Genomic DNA, 8772 nt, shown 5'->3' with positions numbered 1-8772 from the left:
CTTTTATCCTTTCCGTATTTTGTGTTCATGGCTTGTGTGTTGTTGACCCTTATTTCCATGTACTGCGTTTTCACGTATGATATCTGTAGACCTGTTTGGGCAGAGACTTATGTAAGTGTTCCAGTGCTTCTTGTAATATTTGTCTATTGTCGATGAGTATTGCCAGGTCATCTGCAAATGCCAGACTTTCTTGATTGTCCCGTTTACACTTGTTCTTTCTAACTCAGCCCCTCTTGCTTCTTCTTCTCATTGTTTGATAATTTTGTCTATTCCTTATTCTTCTAGTGTGTCAAAGGGAGTCTGCCTGTTTATCGATTCAAGGCCTTCTTAAAGTCCACAATGTTGTTTGTCTGTCTGGTCTTCAAGAGTGCACACACGTTCCAAATCTATTCAGTACAGGATCTTTTTGTTCTGAAGAGCCTGGTTAATATGCACCTACCTCTGCATCAACTTGTTACTCTAGTTTATTGATTAATGTTTTGGAGAGATTTTGTACCAGGTAATAATAAGATACCTCTGTAATTACTGGGGTCTACCTTGTTGACTCTTTTGTGAAGTGGATGAATCGATGCACATTTCACTTCCTCTGGAATTTTCTCTGTATTTCATATTTCTGTGACAGCTTACGAATTTTCTTTGTGATGGTTGGGTCTTTGGGTTTCCATATCTCGAAAATTTTGATGTCTTATCCTGAGTCTCTATTGTTTTTGGTTGTTTTATGTTCCCCTCTCTTTTTGTGGCTGTAAGCGTTTTCCAATCTAGACTTGATATTGTTTTCGTGGAGTGTAATTTGTCTTTAGACTTCTCCCAGTCGAGAAGTTATTCAAAATATTTTTTAAAGAATTTTGCAGCTTCCTTTACTATTGATTTCTAGATATCCATGTCTTCTTTCGAAGTAAAAATTTGGAGGCACGTAACCCTTTATATTTTCCCTGAATATTCTGTAGAAATTTGTCTTGTTATTTCTCTTTAAGTCTTCCGCCAGCTCATGTAGCCTACTTTTGTTGAATGCTCTTTGCACACTTCTAATATATTTCGACGATTGTTTCTGGTCCTTGTGGAAATCCTGCCATGTTACTGCTAAACTTCTTCCATGGCTGGATTCTACGTTCAGTGGCCTGATCACAAGTTGCGTTCCTCCTTTTATGTTTGCCTGTCGTTGGAGGTTGACCCCAAAGCATTGTATTCTGAATATCTTTGCGAGATCTGCCCAATTTTCTGTTGTATTTTGATTAATTCCTTCAATAATTTTATCTTTATTTGTCTTCAAGTATTCCGGGTCGTCTTAGATTTAGTCCTGTGATGTCTTTCTGTTTTCTCGAACTGGCATAATCTTCACTTGTAGCAAGCGAAGGTCGAGCTCTAATAATCCTTTGCGTCTTCTCACTTTCATAATTTCTCTCGTATTTTTCTTTATTATGGCTACGCGGTCTATTTGGAATTCTCCCCATACGTATTTGAACATTTTCCGTGTTGTGAGTTTTCATCTTGGCTTATGAAATTTCGTTGACATAATTTTTAAGTTAAAATTTTGACAGTAATGCATCATATGTTCTCCATTATTGTTCGTAAGTCTGTGTGCTGTGTATGTGCCTCTGATTTGCTTGTTGTTTCTTCCTGTTGCGATCATTTGTCGATGCATGTCGGTTGATGATTGTATGTTTTGTTTCTGATCTGAGGGTCATTGCGGAGATTCTTTCTGATATAGAGTAATACACTCCTGGAAATTGAAATAAGAACACCGTGAATTCATTGTCCCAGGAAGGGGAAACTTTATTGACACATTCCTGGGGTCAGATACATCACATGATCACACTGACAGAACCACAGGCACATAGACATAGGCAACAGAGCATGCACAATGTCGGCACTAGTACAGTGTATATCCACCTTTCGCAGCAATGCAGGCTACTATTCTCCCATGGAGACGATCGTAGAGATGCTGGATGTAGTCCTGTGGAACGGCTTGCCATGCCATTTCCACCTGGCGCCTCAGTTGGACCAGCGTTCGTGCTGGACGTGCAGACCGCGTGAGACGATGCTTCATCCAGTCCCAAACATGCTCAATGGGGGACAGATTCGGAGATCTTGCTGGCCAGGGTAGTTGACTTACACCTTCTAGAGCACGTTGGGTGGCACGGGATACATGCGGACGTGCATTGTCCAGTTGGAACAGCAAGTTCCCTTGCCGGTCTAGGAATGGTAGAACGATGGGTTCGATGACGGTTTGGATGTACCGTGCACTATTCAGTGTCCCCTCGACGATCACCAGTGGTGTACGGCCAGTGTAGGAGATCGCTCCCCACACCATGATGCCGGGTGTTGGCCCTGTGTGCCTCGCTCGTATGCAGTCCTGATTGTGGCGCTCATCTGCACGGCGCCAAACACGCATACGACCATCATTGGCACCAAGGCAGAAGCGACTCTCATCGCTGAAGACGACACGTCTCCATTCGTCCCTCCATTCACGCCTGTCGCGACACCACTGCAGGCGGGCTGCACGATGTTGGGGCGTGAGCGGAAGACGGCCTAACGGTGTGCGGGACCGTAGCCCAGCTTCATGGAGACGGTTGCGAATGGTCCTCGCCGATACCCCAGGAGCAACAGTGTCCCTAATTTGCTGGGAAGTGGCGGTGCGGTCCCCTACGGCACTGCGTAGGATCCTACGGTCTTGGCGTGCATCCGTGCGTCGCTGCGGTCCGGTCCCAGGTCGACGGGCACGTGCACCTTCCGCCGACCACAGGCGACAACATCGATGTACTGTGGAGACCTCACGCCCCACGTGTTGAGCAATTCGGCGGTACGTCCACCCGGCCTCCCGCATGCCCACTATACGCCCTCGCTCAAAGTCCGTCAACTGCACATACGGTTCACGTCCACGCTGTCGCGGCATGCTACCAGTGTTAAAGACTGCGATGGAGCTCCGTATGCCACGGCAAACTGGCTGACACTGACGGCGGCGGTGCACAAATGCTGCGCAGCTAGCGCCATTCGACGGCCAACACCGCGGTTCCTGGTGTGTCCGCTGTGCCGTGCGTGTGATCATTGCTTGTACAGCCCTCTCGCAGTGTCCGGAGCAAGTATGGTCGGTCAGACACACCGGTGTCAATGTGTTCTTTTTTCCATTTCCAGGAGTGTATATTACTGTAGAACATAAAATTCGAGCGTAAGATATCTTTTCTAAAAGTGTTTGTGTGGGGTGTAGCCTTATATAGAAGTTCAACGTCAATGGTAACATTAACAGATATGTGATGCTACAGAAGACAGGCAGACCGAATAACCAATGAATAGGTACTGCATCGAAGGAGGAAGAAAGTAAATAAATTTATTGGGCTACATTTACATCTATGCATTAATATACATTCTGCACGCAACTTACGGCGTGTGACCCGGCGTACTACTACAGCTTCCTGCCTTTCCTGTCCCAAAAACGAACAGTGTGCAGGGAGAGCTATTGTTTGTGTGTTCCGATTGAAGGGCAATATTCAACCATCGATCGAACGAGACTCTTATGATCTACCTTTTTTGTGGGTGGACTGCACTTTCTGAGGATTCTTCCAACGAATCTTTCAACTCAACTGGAGACTTGAAAGCGAATTAAAAATCTTCAGTTCGGACGAAATATTATATGTTTCGTGAATAACTTGCTTGGTTTCTTGTTTTCCGCTACCATGCCAACTCTGAATATCTGAAGCGCGACAATATTAATCGCACTAACAAACAGGACTTCGTAAAATTATATAACAAGCAGGTCCTGAATGATATCACTGGTCAACAGCCATTTTGCATCTGGGATGTGATACATCAACTAGTATGTATTTTGGTGTGTAGAATCAGAATATATTTTTCAAAATGTTCTAGTACGTACCATTTTTGAGTTTTTAAAGGTTTTTTATTTTTCGTATTCAGTATTTCGCTTTTTGCTGTTCTTCTGTTTTGACGTTTAATTGTTTGTTTTTGATTTGCAGAGGAGAGCTAGAAGATCTACAAATAGTCAGTAAATGGTTGGTGTGGTAATCCAGTAGTGTCAAAGAGATCCACAGTGAGTGTTTCCTGTGAAAGATAGTGCAAACTTTCTGTGTTTAAAATTTACACTAAGAAAAATGACAACTAGTAAATCTCGTTGGTGTCTAAACCACCCTGACAACTTTTGTTATGTGTGTGGGAAATTCACTCCAAAAAGTCCAAAGAAAGCCAATTACTGATTTAGTTAAAAAGGCGTATAAATTGTATTTTGATGGTCCTGTTGGTGACCAAGATAAAAATTTTGCACCTCATATTGCCTACATAACCTGTACTACAACTTTAACCGAGTGGTTGAAAAGAAATCGCCGAGGCATGCCATTCGCTGTTCCGATGGTGTGGTGTGAGCCTAATGACCATTATTCAGACTGTTACTTCTGTCTTACAAATGTTTCGGGACAGTCAAGCAAAACTAAACAAAAAATAAAGTATCCAAATGTATCTTCAGTGCATTTGCCTGTGCCCCATGATGAGGGGTAGCCTGTTCCTGTCTGTAACTTGAAACCCACGGTACCAGACACCATGTCAAGTGAATCAGAAAGTATTGAATATATAGAAGAGTACTGCCCTCAATATCATGACGGTTCGCCTCAGCTCTTTAATGAAAAGGAATTGAACGATTTGGTTCGCGATCTAAAACTTTCGAAACAGCAAGCTGAACTCTTGGGGTCGAGATTGCAACAGTGGAATCTTCTAGCTCCAGGAACAAAAATTTCCTGTTTCAGATCAAGAGGTGCTTCTTTCGCTCAATATTTCGATATGCAGAATTCAATGTGTGTATGCAGAGATGTCAATGGTCTGATGATGCAGCTAGGTGTACATCATAATCCACGGGAGTGGCCACTCTAGTAAAACCAGCTTGAAGCAGTAGTACTGCATAATGGCAATGCATTTCCATCGGTACCTTTGGCTTATGCAGTAGACATGAAAGAAACTTATGAAACCATGGCTTTGCTGCTAGAGACAGTTAAATATAAGGATCATGAATGGCAGCTTTTCTGTGATTTAAAAGTTGTTGCACTCCCTACAGGTTTACAGGCTGGATTCACGAAATACTGCTGCTTTTTGTGCCTTTGAGAAGCCGTGACACCAAGAACCACTATACAGCCAAGCATTGGCCTATAAGGAAGTCATATATTCCTGGAAACGTAAATGTCAACAATAGCCCATTGGTTGAGCCCGATAAAATTATTTTGCCCCCCCTTCATATCAAGTCGGGGCTTATCAAGAACTTTGTAAAAACTCTGGATAAAGAAGATGAGGCCTTCAATCACTTAAAAGAAAAGTTTCCCAAATTAAGTGAGGCATAGCTGAAAGAGGGTATATTTGTTGGACCACAAATAAGAAAACTGCTGAAAGATCCGATCTTTGATACCAAACTCAGAGATATCCTATTAGCTGCTTGGTCTTCTTTTAAAGCAATTGTGAATGGCATTTTGAGTAAAAGAAAAGACGAAAACTATGTTACCATTGCGAATGATCTATTGGACAACTATAAGAACAGGGAGTGTAGAATGTCGCTTAAAATTCACTTTTTACTTACTCACTTTGATTTCTTCCCAGAAAATTTGGGAGCCGTAAGCGATGAGCATGGTGAACGCATTCACCAAGACATTCTTACCACGGAACACCGTTACCAAGGCCATTGGAACCCTTCGATGATGGGTGACTACTGCTGGTGTCTTGTTAGGGAGAGTGATGAAACGACAAACAAAAGAAGAGCTCCGTCGTCGCATTTTTCAAAAACCAAAGACGATTAAAGGGGAAAATATCTTCTGAATTAATTTGGACCTTTTATTGGCATCATGCCCATGTATACATACAAAATAGTATTGATTTCAAACGTTCTGAATGTATATTTTTGTTTGACCTAATTGTGTCAATTTTCGCTATTACCATTTTTTATTCTGCTTTGTATGTAGGAAATGTGACGTAATAGAAAAAAAATAATTTTACCAGTGTATTCAGCACCCCAAAATTAGGTAAATCCACTCATTTGCAAACCAGATGCTGAAAACAGTTTAATTTGTTAACTAATGTTATTACAGTTCGTAGCGATCTTTGTGAGATAGCCCGTAATGGTGGTTAACAGACGTCTCCCAAGCAGATCATGTGCGTTCATACATCACGAGTCACCGCGTTTCCACTTCTCAATAACATATCGGAGAGATTAATGGTAATAATCAATAAGACATGAGTCAACATTTAAACGGAATAAATAAGTATTCTCACTTACATGAGCTTGCAGCGATGCATATATCTTAACAGACCCAGGCCAGGAGGAGAAAAGTTGAAGAGGGAAGTGACAGGTAAAGAATGTCAGATAAAAGATGAACATTAATTTTACAAATATGGTCTTGCCAGTCATTCTATTCCTCCGAAGTTTAACTGACACCATTTTTATGATTTTACAGTTGAGACCATAAGTTCTTTTCTTATTACAGATAACATATTCGATAGGTATACTATTAAATCTGTTCTAAAAAGAAATAAATTTCTTTTAACTAGGAAGTAAAGAAAAAATACTATTATGTCTCTACAATCTCAATCTGGTATCTAACTTTCCTACGATTTATTTTATGTGGTCATTCCGCTTTTTATCGCTGCGAATGAAAACTCCCAGATATTTAACTGATGTTGTTTCCACTCAAATTTTAGCACTCGTGCGATTTCCGTTCATTTACGAGTAACAGACTAAATTTCTTCATGCTTAGAGTCAACAGTTAATCCTTGCACCAAGCGTCGATCCTCTGGACGTCTTCTTGCATTTCTCTTTAACTTTCTACCGTTGTGACTTCTCTATATACAAGAATATATAGTCCCCCATCAACCTCATGGAGCCTCCGTGGTTATTATACATATTTTTAACAGTAATTGTCTGCAGTAGAGTGCGCCCTGATTTGAAACTTCCTTGCTGATTAAAACTGTTTGCCGGACTGAGATATGAACCTGGGATCTTTGCCTATCGTAGGCATGTGCTCTGCCAACTGAGATATCCAAGCAACATTCACGACCTGCCCTCAGAGCTTTAATTCCACCATTACCGCTTTTACTGTCTTGCACACTTCACAGAAGTTCTCCCGCAAAACCGAGCGAGGTGGCGCAGTGGTTAGACACTGGACTCGCATTCGGGAGGGCGACGGTTCAATCCCGCGTCCGGCCATCCTGATTTAGGTTTTCCGTGATTTCCCTAAATCGCTCCAGGCAAATGCCGGGATGGTTCCTTTCAAAGGGCACGGCCGACTTCCTTCCCCGTCCTTCCCTAATCCGATGAGACCGATGACCTCGCTGTCTGGTCTCCTTCCCCAAATAACCCAACCCCCTTCTCCCGCAAACCTTGTGGGACAAGCACTCGTGGATGAAAGGATACTGCGGAAACATTGCTTAGCCACAGCGTGGGGGATTGTTTCCAGAATGATCAATCTGCAACGGTTTGTGCCCTGATTTCAGCAACACCGTCGTTAGAGCACTTACTTGCAGAGGGCAGAGGTCCAGGTTCTAGTCCTGGTCGGCCACACAGATTTAATCCATCGGGAAATTTAAACTCAGCGCACACTCCTCTAAAGAGTGAAAATTTATTCTGGAAATAACCCCCCCCCCCCCCCCCAAGGCTGTGGCTAAATAATGTCTCCATAATACCCTTTCTTCCAGGAATGCTAGTCCCTTAAGGTATGTGGAAGTTTGGAAGGTAGTAAACGAGGTTCTGACGGGAGCAAAGTCGTGAGTGTCGATCGTGAGTTTTCCTTGGATAGCTCAGACAGTAGAGCATTTTCCCGCTGAAGGCAAAAATCCCAGGTTCGAAAAAAAATGGTTCAAATGGCTCTGAGCACTATGGGACTTAACATGTGAGGTCATCAGTCCCCTAGAACTTAGAACTACTTAAACTTAACTAACCTAAGGACATCACACACATCCATGCCCGATGCAGGATTCGAACCTGCAACCGTAGCGGTCGCGCAGTTCCATACTGAAGCGCCTAGAACCGCTCGGCCACATCGGTCGGCTCCCAGGTTCGATTTCCGATCCGACACACAGTTGTAATCTGCCAGAAAGTTTCAAGGAATTGCTAATTTGGAAAGGAACGAAAGTACGAGGAGGAGCTGTAAAGGGAGACCAAGGCTTGCATACAGAATCAGGTTCAGACGCAGATGTAAGATGCAGCAGTATTGCATATGTGAAAAAGCTTGCACAAGATATACTACTACTATTACTACTACTACTACTACTACTAATAATAATAATAATGTGGAGGGCTTCACTCAATCGGTCGTCTCACCGGTGATTACAACACGAGAATAGAGTAGACGTAGCTCCACGCTCGACCGCTTTTGGGAGAAGAAGCGAGAGTCGCATTCTGTGCAGTTTATCTGCTGGCAGGTAGGAAGGGCTCGGTGTGACTGAGCTGCAGTGCCTGGCGCGCACGTTGCCGGTAAGGTACGTTCTCCAGAGGTTATCTCGCGGAGGGCCGAGGTCACGTGACGAAGTGTTTTAGTAGCGACGTCACACAGAGCGCTAAGTAACCTTATTTAGCGTGTCAGTGCACACGTGCGTATCACGCAACGCGCTCGGTGCTGGAAGCGCCGCTCACTCTTATTAATATCAGACGCTGAGTGGCGGAGGCCCAGTCGAGACCAGTCGGCAGCAGCAGAGGCGCCGTCTCACAGGTAAGCGACCAGGTGGGCTGTAGGGCAGTGGTTCCCACCCCTTTTAAGGATACGAGAAACTTTTTTGGCTCCGTATGTTTCGAAA

The 8772-nt window shown here is 43.5% G+C and overlaps 1 protein-coding gene across 1 annotated transcript in view; it reads left to right on the top strand.

The window, feature by feature from the left end:
- Positions 1-8647: 8647 nt before the first annotated feature.
- LOC124775755 (putative SLC9B1-like protein SLC9B1P1) overlaps positions 8648-8772 on the top strand; it is a 134969-nt gene continuing 134844 nt past the window's right edge. Inside the window, exon 1 of the mRNA XM_047250584.1 lies at positions 8648-8687. The gene's annotated coding sequence lies outside the window, so the exon portion shown is untranslated. The remainder of the gene's footprint in view (positions 8688-8772) is intronic.

Source organism: Schistocerca piceifrons, chromosome 2 (genome assembly GCF_021461385.2).
Source record: "Schistocerca piceifrons isolate TAMUIC-IGC-003096 chromosome 2, iqSchPice1.1, whole genome shotgun sequence".
Classification (NCBI taxonomy): domain Eukaryota; kingdom Metazoa; phylum Arthropoda; class Insecta; order Orthoptera; family Acrididae; genus Schistocerca; species Schistocerca piceifrons.
Note: the sequence above shows the minus strand (reverse complement) of the source record. Positions and strands in the feature narration are given on the sequence as shown.